Below are 12382 nucleotides of genomic sequence, written 5' to 3'. Positions count from 1 at the left end.
ACGCACAATCTCACACACACAATCTCACACTCACACTCACAATCTCACACTCACAATCTCACACTCACAATCTCACACTCACAATCTCACACTCACAATCTCACAATCTCACGCTCACAATCTCACACTCACAATCTCACGCTCACAATCTCACACTCACAATCTCACACTCACAATCTCACACTCACAATCTCACGCTCACAATCTCACACTCACAATCTCACACTCACAATCTCACACTCACACTCTCACACTCACAATCTCACACTCACAATCTCACACTCACAATCTCACGCTCACAATCTCACACTCACAATCTCACACTCACAATCTCACACTCACAATCTCACACTCACAATCTCACACTCACAATCTCACGCTCACAATCTCACGCTCACAATCTCACACTCACAATCTCACACTCACAATCTCACACTCACAATCTCACACTCACAATCTCACACTCACAATCTCACACTCACAATCTCACACTCACAATCTCACACTCACAATCTCACACTCACAATCTCACACTCACAATCTCACACTCACAATCTCACACTCACAATCTCACACTCACAATCTCACATTCACAATCTCACAATCTCACACTCACAATCTCACACTCACAATCTCACACTCACAATCTCACATTCACAATCTCACAATCTCACACTCACAATCTCACACTCACAATCTCACACTCACAATCTCACACTCACAATCTCACACTCACAATCTCACGCTCACAATCTCACGCTCACAATCTCACACTCACAATCTCACACTCACAATCTCACACTCACAATCTCACACTCGCAATCTCACACTCGCAATCTCACACTCACAATCTCACACTCACAATCTCACACTCACAATCTCACACTCACAATCTCACACTCACAATCTCACATTCACAATCTCACACTCACAATCTCACACTCACAATCTCACATTCACAATCTCACAATCTCACACTCACAATCTCACACTCACAATCTCACACTCACAATCTCACACTCGCAATCTCACACTCACAATCTCACGCTCACAATCTCACACTCACAATCTCACACTCACAATCTCACACTCACAATCTCACACTCACACTCTCACACTCACAATCTCACACAATCTCACACTCGCAACCTCGCACTCACAACCTCGCACTCGCAATCTCACACTCGCAACCTCGCACTCACAACCTCGCACTCGCAATCTCGCACTCAAGGTGGCCAAGCCAGCAGATGACCGCGTCGTGAGCAGCGCCGAGTAGTGCATCGTCACCGCCACGATGTCTCCATCTTCGTATTGTTTTTTGTTATTGGATCTGAACATCGCGTCCGCTGTTGTCGTACGGCCTCGGTCCTGGACGACCACGCGGCCGCACCACGGCGGTCGGAGCGCTCGGCTCACGATCGTAATCGGGTCGCGGTTTTCAAATCTCGCAGAGTGTGCACGGAGTCGCTAAGCGAGTCGGCGCAGGCGGTGCAACTGCGCCGAGGTGCCGGGCTACGAAGAGGGAGAGTGGACGCGAGCCCCCCCCCCCCTCACCTCGTATCAGTCTCTTGCACTCGGGGGGAGGGAAGGCGCCCTTTGCCGCCCGCGCTGCGCAAGAAGCGAGAGCCGCTGACAGTTCTCTAGCCCCACGTGGTGTGTGGCTGGGTGGTTGTGAGGGTGGTGTGTGGCTGGGTGGTTGTTGCACGTGGTGTGTGGCTGGGTGGTTGTGAGGGTGGTGTGTGGCTGGGTGGTTGTGAGTGTGGTGTGTGGCTGGGTGGTTGTGAGGGTGGTGTGTGGCTGGGTGGTTGTGAGGGTGGTGTGTGGCTGGGTGGTTGTGAGTGTGGTGTGTGGCTGGGTGGTTGTGAGTGTGGTGTGTGGCTGGGTGGTTGTGAGTGTGGTGTGTGGCTGGGTGGTTGTGAGTGTGGTGTGTGGCTGGGTGGTTGTGAGTGTGGTGTGTGGCTGGGTGGTTGTGAGCGTGGTGTGTGGCTGGGTGGTTGTGAGTGTGGTGTGTGGCTGGGTGGTTGTGAGTGTGGTGTGTGGCTGGGTGTTTGTGAGTGTGGTGTGTGGCTGGGTGGTTGTGAGGGTGGTGTGTGGCTGGGTGGTTGTGAGGGTGGTGTGTGGCTGGGTGGTTGTGAGGGTGGTGTGTGGCTGGGTGGTTGTGAGGGTGGTGTGTGGCTGGGTGGTTGTGAGGGTGGTGTGTGGCTGGGTGGTTGTGAGGGTGGTGTGTGGCTGGGTGGTTGTGAGGGTGGTGTGTGGCTGGGTGGTTGTGAGGGTGGTGTGTGGCTGGGTGGTTGTGAGGGTGGTGTGTGGCTGGGTGGTTGTGAGGGTGGTGTGTGGCTGGGTGGTTGTGAGGGTGGTGTGTGGCTGGGTGGTTGTGAGGGTGGTGTGTGGCTGGGTGGTTGTGAGTGTGGTGTGTGGCTGGGTGGTTGTGAGCGTGGTGTGTGGCTGGGTGGTTGTGAGTGTGGTGTGTGGCTGGGTGGTTGTGAGCGTGGTGTGTGGCTGGGTGGTTGTGAGTGTGGTGTGTGGCTGGGTGGTTGTGAGTGTGGTGTGTGGCTGGGTGGTTGTGAGTGTGGTGTGTGGCTGGGTGGTTGTGAGGGTGGTGTGTGGCTGGGTGGTTGTGAGGGTGGTGTGTGGCTGGGTGGTTGTGAGGGTGGTGTGTGGCGGGTGGTTGTGAGGGTGGTGTGTGGCTGGGTGGTTGTGAGGGTGGTGTGTGGCTGGGTGGTTGTGAGTGTGGTGTGTTGCTGGGTGGTTGTGAGGGTGGTGTGTGGCTGGGGTTGTGAGGGTGGTGTGTGGCTGGGTGGTTGTGAGGGTGGTGTGTGGCTGGGTGGTTGTGAGGGTGGTGTGTGGTTGGGTGATTGTGAGGGTGGTGTGTGGCTGGGTGGTTGTGAGGGTGGTGTGTGGCTGGGTGGTTGTGAGGGGGTGTGTGGCTGGGTGGTTGTGAGGGTGGTGTGTGGCTGGGTGGTTGTGCACGTGGTGTGGCTGGTGGGTTGTGAGGGTGGTGTGTGGCTGGGTGGTTGTGACGTGTGTGTGGCTGGGTGGTGAGTGTGGTGTGTGGCTGGGTGGTTGTGAGGGTGTGTGGCTGGGTGGTTGTGAGGGTGGTGTGTGGCTGGGTGGTTGTGCACGTGGTGTGTGGCTGGGTGGTTGTGAGGGTGGTGTGTGGTTGGGTGTTGTGAGGGTGGTGTGTGGCTGGGTGGTTGTGAGGGTGGTGTGGCTGGGTGGTTGTGAGTGTGGTGTGTGGCTGGGTGTTGTGAGGGTGTGTGTGGCTGGGTGGTTGTGAGTGTGATGTGTGGCTGGGTGGTTGTGAGGGTGGTGTGTGGCTGGGTGGTTGTGAGTATGGTGTGTGGCTGGGTGGTTGTGAGGGTGGTGTGTGGCTGGGTGGTTGTGAGGGTGGTGTGTGGCTGGGTGGTTGTGAGGGTGGTGTGTGGCTGGGTGGTTGTGAGGGTGGTGTGTGGCTGGGTGGTTGTGAGGGTGGTGTGTGGCTGGGTGGTTGTGAGGGTGATGTGTGGCTGGGTGGTTGTGAGGGTGGTGTGTGGCTGGGTGGTTGTGAGGGTGGTGTGTGGCTGGGTGGTTGTGAGGGTGGTGTGTGGCTGGGTGGTTGTGAGGGTGGTGTGTGGCTGGGTGGTTGTGAGTGTGGTGTGTGGCTGGGTTGTTTGTGAGGGTGGTGTGTGGCTGGGTGGTTGTGAGGGTGGTGTGTGGCTGGGTGGTTGTGAGTGTGGTGTGTGGCTGGGTTGTTGTGAGTGTGGTGTGTGGCTGGGTGGTTGTGAGCGTGGTGTGTGGCTGGGTGGTTGTGAGGGTAGTGTGTGGCTGGGTGGTTGTGAAGGTGGTGTGTGGCTGGGTGGTTGTGAGCGTGGTCTGTGGCTGGGTGGTTGTGAGGGTGGTGTGTGGCTGGGTGGTTGTGAGTGTGGTGTGTGGCTGGGTGGTTGTGAGGGTGGTGTGTGGCTGAGTGGTTGTGAGTGTGGTGTGTGGCTGGGTGGTTGTGAGTGTGGTGTGTGGCTGGGTGGTTGTGACTGTGGTATGTGGCTGGGTGGTTGTGAGGGTGGTGTGTGGCTGGGTGGTTGTGAGTGTGGTGTGTGGCTGGGTTGTTGTGAGTGTGGTGTGTGGCTGGGTTGTTGTGAGTGTGGTATGTGGCTGGGTTGTTGTGAGGGTGGTGTGTGGCTGGGTGGTTGTGAGCGTGGTGTGTGGCTGGGTTGTTGTGAGGGTGGTGTGTGGCTGGGTGGTTGTGAGTGTGGTATGTGGCTGGGTGGTTGTGAGGGTGGTGTGTGGTTGGGTGGTTGTGAGGGTGGTGTGTGGCTGGGTGGTTGTGAGCGTGATGTGTGGCTGGGTTGTTGTGAGGGTGGTGTGTGGCTGGGTGGTTGTGAGCGTGGTGTGTGGCTGGGTTGTTGTGAGGGTGGTGTGTGGCTGGGTGGTTGTGAGGGTGGTGTGTGGCTGGGTGGTTGTGAGGGTGGTGTGTGGCTGGGTGGTTGTGAGGGTGGTGTGTGGCTGGGTGGTTGTGAGCGTGGTGTGTGGCTGGGTGGTTGTGAGTGTGATGTGTGGCTGGGTGGTTGTGAGGGTGGTGTGTGGCTGGGTGGTTGTGAGTATGGTGTGTGGCTGGGTGGTTGTGAGGGTGGTGTGTGGCTGGGTGGTTGTGAGGGTGGTGTGTGGCTGGGTGGTTGTGAGGGTGGTGTGTGGCTGGGTGGTTGTGAGGGTGGTGTGTGGCTGGGTGGTTGTGAGGGTGGTGTGTGGCTGGGTGGTTGTGAGGGTGGTGTGTGGCTGGGTGGTTGTGAGGGTGGTGTGTGGCTGGGTGGTTGTGAGGGTGATGTGTGGCTGGGTGGTTGTGAGGGTGATGTGTGGCTGGGTGGTTGTGAGGGTGGTGTGTGGCTGGGTGGTTGTGAGGGTGGTGTGTGGCTGGGTGGTTGTGAGGGTGGTGTGTGGCTGGGTGGTTGTGAGGGTGGTGTGTGGCTGGGTGGTTGTGAGTGTGGTGTGTGGCTGGGTTGTTGTGAGGGTGGTGTGTGGCTGGGTGGTTGTGAGGGTGGTGTGTGGTTGGGTGGTTGTGAGTGTGGTGTGTGGCTGGGTTGTTGTGAGTGTGGTGTGTGGCTGGGTGGTTGTGAGCGTGGTGTGTGGCTGGGTGGTTGTGAGGGTGGTGTGTGGCTGGGTGGTTGTGAGTGTAGTGTGTGGCTGGGTGGTTGTGAAGGTGGTGTGTGGCTGGGTGGTTGTGAGCGTGGTCTGTGGCTGGGTGGTTGTGAGGGTGGTGTGTGGCTGGGTGGTTGTGAGTGTGGTGTGTGGCTGGGTGGTTGTGAGGGTGGTGTGTGGCTGAGTGGTTGTGAGTGTGGTGTGTGGCTGGGTGGTTGTGAGTGTGGTGTGTGGCTGGGTGGTTGTGAGTGTGGTATGTGGCTGGGTGGTTGTGAGGGTGGTGTGTGGCTGGGTGGTTGTGAGTGTGGTGTGTGGCTGGGTTGTTGTGAGTGTGGTGTGTGGCTGGGTTGTTGTGAGTGTGGTATGTGGCTGGGTTGTTGTGAGGGTGGTGTGTGGCTGGGTGGTTGTGAGCGTGGTGTGTGGCTGGGTTGTTGTGAGGGTGGTGTGTGGCTGGGTGGTTGTGAGTGTGGTATGTGGCTGGGTGGTTGTGAGGGTGGTGTGTGGTTGGGTGGTTGTGAGGGTGGTGTGTGGCTGGGTGGTTGTGAGCGTGGTGTGTGGCTGGGTTGTTGTGAGGGTGGTGTGTGGCTGGGTGGTTGTGAGCGTGGTGTGTGGCTGGGTTGTTGTGAGGGTGGTGTGTGGCTGGGTGGTTGTGAGGCTGGTGTGTGGCTGGGTGGTTGTGAGTGTGGTGTGTGGCTGGGTGGTTGTGCACGTGGTGTGTGGCTGGGTGGTTGTGAGGGTGGTGTGTGGCTGGGTGGTTGTGCACGTGGGGTGTGGCTGGGTTGTTGTGAGTGTAGTGTGTGGCTGGGTGGTTGTGCACGTGGTGTGTGGCTGGGTGGTTGTGAGGGTGGTGTGTAGCTGGGTGGTTGTGCACGTGGTGTGTGGCTGGGTGGTTGTGAGCGTGGTGTGTGGCTGGGTGGTTGTGAGGGAGGTGTGTGGCTGGGTGGTTGTGAGGGTGGTGTGTGGCTGGGTGGTTGTGAGTGTGGTGTGTGGCTGGGTGGTTGTGAGGGTGGTGTGTGGCTGGGTGGTTGTGCACGTGGTGTGTGGCTGGGTGGTTGTGAGGGTGGTGTGTGGCTGGGTGGTTGTGAGGGTGGTGTGTGGCTGGGTGGTTGTGAGGGTGGTGTGTGGCTGGGTGGTTGTGAGCGTGGTGTGTGGCTGGGTGGTTGTGAGGGTGGTGTGTGGCTGGGTGGTTGTGAGGGTGGTGTGTGGCTGGGTGGTTGTGAGGGTGGTGTGTGGCTGGGTGGTTGTGAGCGTGGTGTGTGGCTGGGTGGTTGTGAGTGTGATGTGTGGCTGGGTGGTTGTGAGGGTGGTGTGTGGCTGGGTGGTTGTGAGTATGGTGTGTGGCTGGGTGGTTGTGAGGGTGGTGTGTGGCTGGGTGGTTGTGAGGGTGGTGTGTGGCTGGGTGGTTGTGAGGGTGGTGTGTGGCTGGGTGGTTGTGAGGGTGGTGTGTGGCTGGGTGGTTGTGAGGGTGATGTGTGGCTGGGTGGTTGTGAGGGTGGTGTGTGGCTGGGTGGTTGTGAGGGTGGTGTGTGGCTGGGTGGTTGTGAGGGTGGTGTGTGGCTGGGTGGTTGTGAGGGTGGTGTGTGGCTGGGTGGTTGTGAGTGTGGTGTGTGGCTGGGTTGTTGTGAGGGTGGTGTGTGGCTGGGTGGTTGTGAGGGTGGTGTGTGGCTGGGTGGTTGTGAGTGTGGTGTGTGGCTGGGTTGTTGTGAGTGTGGTGTGTGGCTGGGTGGTTGTGAGCGTGGTGTGTGGCTGGGTGGTTGTGAGGGTAGTGTGTGGCTGGGTGGTTGTGAAGGTGGTGTGTGGCTGGGTGGTTGTGAGGGTGGTGTGTGGCTGGGTGGTTGTGAGTCTGATGTGTGGCTGGGTGGTTGTGAGGGTGGTCTGTGGCTGGGTGGTTGTGAGGGTGGTGTGTGGCTGGGTGGTTGTGAGTGTGGTGTGTGGCTGGGTGGTTGTGAGGGTGGTGTGTGGCTGAGTGGTTGTGAGTGTGGTGTGTGGCTGGGTGGTTGTGAGTGTGGTGTGTGGCTGGGTGGTTGTGAGTGTGGTATGTGGCTGGGTGGTTGTGAGGGTGGTGTGTGGCTGGGTGGTTGTGAGTGTGGTGTGTGGCTGGGTTGTTGTGAGTGTGGTGTGTGGCTGGGTTGTTGTGAGTGTGGTATGTGGCTGGGTTGTTGTGAGGGTGGTGTGTGGCTGGGTGGTTGTGAGCGTGGTGTGTGGCTGGGTTGTTGTGAGGGTGGTGTGTGGCTGGGTGGTTGTGAGTGTGGTATGTGGCTGGGTGGTTGTGAGGGTGGTGTGTGGTTGGGTGGTTGTGAGGGTGGTGTGTGGCTGGGTGGTTGTGAGCGTGGTGTGTGGCTGGGTTGTTGTGAGGGTGGTGTGTGGCTGGGTGGTTGTGAGCGTGGTGTGTGGCTGGGTTGTTGTGAGGGTGGTGTGTGGCTGGGTGGTTGTGAGGGTGGTGTGTGGCTGGGTGGTTGTGAGGGTGGTGTGTGGCTGGGTGGTTGTGAGGGTGGTGTGTGGCTGGGTGGTTGTGAGCGTGGTGTGTGGCTGGGTGGTTGTGAGTGTGATGTGTGGCTGGGTGGTTGTGAGGGTGGTGTGTGGCTGGGTGGTTGTGAGTATGGTGTGTGGCTGGGTGGTTGTGAGGGTGGTGTGTGGCTGGGTGGTTGTGAGGGTGGTGTGTGGCTGGGTGGTTGTGAGGGTGGTGTGTGGCTGGGTGGTTGTGAGGGTGGTGTGTGGCTGGGTGGTTGTGAGGGTGGTGTGTGCCTGGGTGGTTGTGAGGGTGGTGTGTGGCTGGGTGGTTGTGAGGGTGGTGTGTGGCTGGGTGGTTGTGAGGGTGATGTGTGGCTGGGTGGTTGTGAGGGTGGTGTGTGGCTGGGTGGTTGTGAGGGTGGTGTGTGGCTGGGTGGTTGTGAGGGTGGTGTGTGGCTGGGTGGTTGTGAGGGTGGTGTGTGGCTGGGTGGTTGTGAGTGTGGTGTGTGGCTGGGTTGTTGTGAGGGTGGTGTGTGGCTGGGTGGTTGTGAGGGTGGTGTGTGGTTGGGTGGTTGTGAGTGTGGTGTGTGGCTGGGTTGTTGTGAGTGTGGTGTGTGGCTGGGTGGTTGTGAGCGTGGTGTGTGGCTGGGTGGTTGTGAGGGTGGTGTGTGGCTGGGTGGTTGTGAGTGTAGTGTGTGGCTGGGTGGTTGTGAAGGTGGTGTGTGGCTGGGTGGTTGTGAGCGTGGTCTGTGGCTGGGTGGTTGTGAGGGTGGTGTGTGGCTGGGTGGTTGTGAGTGTGGTGTGTGGCTGGGTGGTTGTGAGGGTGGTGTGTGGCTGAGTGGTTGTGAGTGTGGTGTGTGGCTGGGTGGTTGTGAGTGTGGTGTGTGGCTGGGTGGTTGTGAGTGTGGTATGTGGCTGGGTGGTTGTGAGGGTGGTGTGTGGCTGGGTGGTTGTGAGTGTGGTGTGTGGCTGGGTTGTTTTGAGTGTGGTGTGTGGCTGGGTTGTTGTGAGTGTGGTATGTGGCTGGGTTGTTGTGAGGGTGGTGTGTGGCTGGGTGGTTGTGAGCGTGGTGTGTGGCTGGGTTGTTGTGAGGGTGGTGTGTGGCTGGGTGGTTGTGAGTGTGGTATGTGGCTGGGTGGTTGTGAGGGTGGTGTGTGGTTGGGTGGTTGTGAGGGTGGTGTGTGGCTGGGTGGTTGTGAGCGTGGTGTGTGGCTGGGTTGTTGTGAGGGTGGTGTGTGGCTGGGTGGTTGTGAGCGTGGTGTGTGGCTGGGTTGTTGTGAGGGTGGTGTGTGGCTGGGTGGTTGTGAGGGTGGTGTGTGGCTGGGTGGTTGTGAGTGTGGTGTGTGGCTGGGTGGTTGTGCACGTGGTGTGTGGCTGGGTGGTTGTGAGGGTGGTGTGTGGCTGGGTGGTTGTGCACGTGGGGTGTGGCTGGGTTGTTGTGAGTGTAGTGTGTGGCTGGGTGGTTGTGCACGTGGTGTGTGGCTGGGTGATTGTGAGGGTGGTGTGTAGCTGGGTGGTTGTGCACGTGGTGTGTGGCTGGGTGGTTGTGAGCGTGGTGTGTGGCTGGGTGGTTGTGAGGGAGGTGTGTGGCTGGGTGGTTGTGAGGGTGGTGTGTGGCTGGGTGGTTGTGAGTGTGGTGTGTGGCTGGGTGGTTGTGAGGGTGGTGTGTGGCTGGGTGGTTGTGCACGTGGTGTGTGGCTGGGTGGTTGTGAGGGTGGTGTGTGGCTGGGTGGTTGTGAGGGTGGTGTGTGGCTGGGTGGTTGTGAGGGTGGTGTGTGGCTGGGTGGTTGTGAGCGTGGTGTGTGGCTGGGTGGTTGTGAGGGTGGTGTGTGGCTGGGTGGTTGTGAGGGTGGTGTGTGGCTGGGTGGTTGTGAGGGTGGTGTGTGGCTGGGTGGTTGTGAGCGTGGTGTGTGGCTGGGTGGTTGTGAGTGTGATGTGTGGCTGGGTGGTTGTGAGGGTGGTGTGTGGCTGGGTGGTTGTGAGTATGGTGTGTGGCTGGGTGGTTGTGAGGGTGGTGTGTGGCTGGGTGGTTGTGAGGGTGGTGTGTGGCTGGGTGGTTGTGAGGGTGGTGTGTGGCTGGGTGGTTGTGAGGGTGGTGTGTGGCTGGGTGGTTGTGAGGGTGATGTGTGGCTGGGTGGTTGTGAGGGTGGTGTGTGGCTGGGTGGTTGTGAGGGTGGTGTGTGGCTGGGTGGTTGTGAGGGTGGTGTGTGGCTGGGTGGTTGTGAGGGTGGTGTGTGGCTGGGTGGTTGTGAGTGTGGTGTGTGGCTGGGTTGTTGTGAGGGTGGTGTGTGGCTGGGTGGTTGTGAGGGTGGTGTGTGGCTGGGTGGTTGTGAGTGTGGTGTGTGGCTGGGTTGTTGTGAGTGTGGTGTGTGGCTGGGTGGTTGTGAGCGTGGTGTGTGGCTGGGTGGTTGTGAGGGTGGTGTGTGGCTGGGTGGTTGTGAGTGTAGTGTGTGGCTGGGTGGTTGTGAGGGTGGTGTGTGGCTGGGTGGTTGTGAGCGTGGTGTGTGGCTGGGTGGTTGTGAGGGTGGTGTGTGGCTGGGTGGTTGTGAGTGTGGTGTGTGGCTGGGTGGTTGTGAGGGTGGTGTGTGGCTGGGTGGTTGTGAGTGTGGTGTGTGGCTGGGTGGTTGTGAGTGTGGTGTGTGGCTGGGTGGTTGTGAGTGTGGTGTGTGGCTGGGTGGTTGTGAGGGTGGTGTGTGGCTGGGTGGTTGTGAGCGTGGTGTGTAGCTGGGTGGTTGTGAGGGTGGTGTGTGGCTGGGTGGTTGTGAGGGTGGTGTGTGGCTGGGTGGTTGTGAGGGTGGTGTGTGGCTGGGTGGTTGTGAGTGTGGTGTGTGGCTGGGTGGTTGTGAGGGTGGTGTGTGGCTGGGTTGTTGTGAGGGTGGTGTGTGGCTGGGTGGTTGTGAGTGTGGTGTGTGGCTGGGTGGTTGTGAGGGTGATGTGTGGCTGGGTGGTTGTGAGGGTGGTGTGTGGCTGGGTGGTTGTGAGGGTGGTGTGTGGCTGGTTGGTTGTGAGGGTGGTGTGTGGCTGGGTGGTTGTGAGTGTGGTGTGTGGCTGGGTGGTTGTGAGGGTGGTGTGTGGCTGGGTGGTTGTGAGGGTGGTGTGTGGCTGGGTAGTTGTGAGGGTGGTGTGTGGCTGGGTGGTTGTGAGGGTGGTGTGTGGCTGGGTGGTTGTGAGGGTGGTGTGTGGCTGGGTGGTTGTGAGGGTGGTGTGTGGCTGGGTGTTGTTGCACGTGGTGTGTGGCTGGGTGGTTGTGAGCGTGGTGTGTGGCTGGGTGGTTGTGCACGTGGTGTGTGGCTGGGTGGTTGTGCACGTGGTGTGTGGCTGGGTGGTTGTTGCACGTGGTGTGTGGCTGGGTGGTTGTGCACGTGGTGTGTGGCTGGGTGGTTGTGAGGGTGGTGTGTGGCTGGGTGGTTGTGAGCGTGGTGTGTGGCTGGGTGGTTGTGCACGTGGTGTGTGGCTGGGTGGTTGTGAGGGTGGTGTGTGGCTGGGTAGCCACTGAACCCCGTTCGGTTTCAGGAAAACCTTCTTTGAAAACCAGGTCCGAGTCTCCCACATGCGCATGTTATTTATTTAGCGAATGCTTCTACACGTGACTTTTTGCACAGCAGTTAGAGCACCAGGTACACAATAAATAATTAAATACACACATACGTAGTATGTCACCGTTATACAGGGCGCTTCAAAGAAATGTTAACACTGCTGAAAATTTCCAACAACACCACAAAATCATGTGCCTCCGGGCTCTGGGTACCACCTGGAGAAGACTCCAGGCATGCGTTGACAATGATGGCGGCCAAGTGGAGACTCTTTGACTTTTTGAAGTTATTAACACAACATTGTTATCACGTTACAGCTTATTATCCGTTCTTTTTCCATGAAAAACGAGAGTCCCAAATAAGAAATGACATAGTCATCCTCTCAGCCGACAAGGGCAATGCCACTGTCATCTTGTACAAAACCACGTACAATAAACATGTTCCTTCACAGTGGGCAGGTAGGAACTTGGTTGGACAGCGCATTCGTGCGATCCGTGTCACGCGGTGCTGAGCCGGCCCGAAGCGCTCTATGAAATACAAATCGAGGGCGTGGCAATGCACCACAGACAGACAAATAATCCCTGGTGGGCAGTGTGGAACTGTTGTTCCTACCTGCAAAATGGATAAGTATTTTCCCCTTTTCTCCTCTCTACTTTATCAATGTTGGTAATTGTCACCAAAGTACACTGATTTCAAACTCTCTTTTAAAGGCACAGTGACATGATGTTTTATATTATCAGATTTGTAAACTTAGTGAAATGACCACATGTTGTATAAATATTCATCTTACAAAATACACATTAGCTGCTCAGCTACCCCAGGTGGGACTCGAACCCACAATCCCTGGCTTAGGAGGCCAGTGCCTTATCCATTAGGCCACTGGGGCTACAAGTAGCATGATGAAAATCTGGCTTATGTACAGACTTCTTAAATAAACTCACAATAAAAAAAATTATATGTTTTTTACCCTTTCGTCCCCTCTGTTTTATTCATGTTGCTAATTGTCACCAACGTCCACTGATTTAAAACTATCTTCTCTTGGCACAGTGTCATTTGGGCTTTTCATGATCAGATTCGTAAACTTGACATCTTGATTTTACATAATGAACAGCTTTTCTCAGCAACCCCAGGTAGGACTCGAACCCACAATCCCTGGCTTAGGAGGCCAGTGCGTTATCCATAAGACCACTGGGGCTAGAAGTAGCATGATGAAAATCTGGCTTATGTACATACTTCTTAAATAAACTCACAACCTGTTGTTCCTACCTGTAAAATCTGGCTCATGTACA

At 57.4% G+C, this 12382-nt stretch overlaps 1 non-coding gene across 1 annotated transcript; it reads right to left on the bottom strand.

Moving 5' to 3' along the window:
* Positions 1–11906: 11906 nt before the first annotated feature.
* On the bottom strand, positions 11907–11979 carry TRNAR-CCU (transfer RNA arginine (anticodon CCU)). Its single transcript has one exon. It is a non-coding gene; the product is annotated as a tRNA-Arg (tRNA).
* Between the last annotated feature and the right edge of the window lie 403 nt (positions 11980–12382).

Source organism: Lethenteron reissneri, chromosome 36 (assembly GCF_015708825.2).
Source record: "Lethenteron reissneri isolate LAM-NWPU_2019-01 chromosome 36, ASM1570882v1, whole genome shotgun sequence".
In the NCBI taxonomy this organism is placed as follows: Eukaryota; Metazoa; Chordata; class Hyperoartia; order Petromyzontiformes; family Petromyzontidae; genus Lethenteron; species Lethenteron reissneri.
Note: the sequence above shows the minus strand (reverse complement) of the source record. Positions and strands in the feature narration are given on the sequence as shown.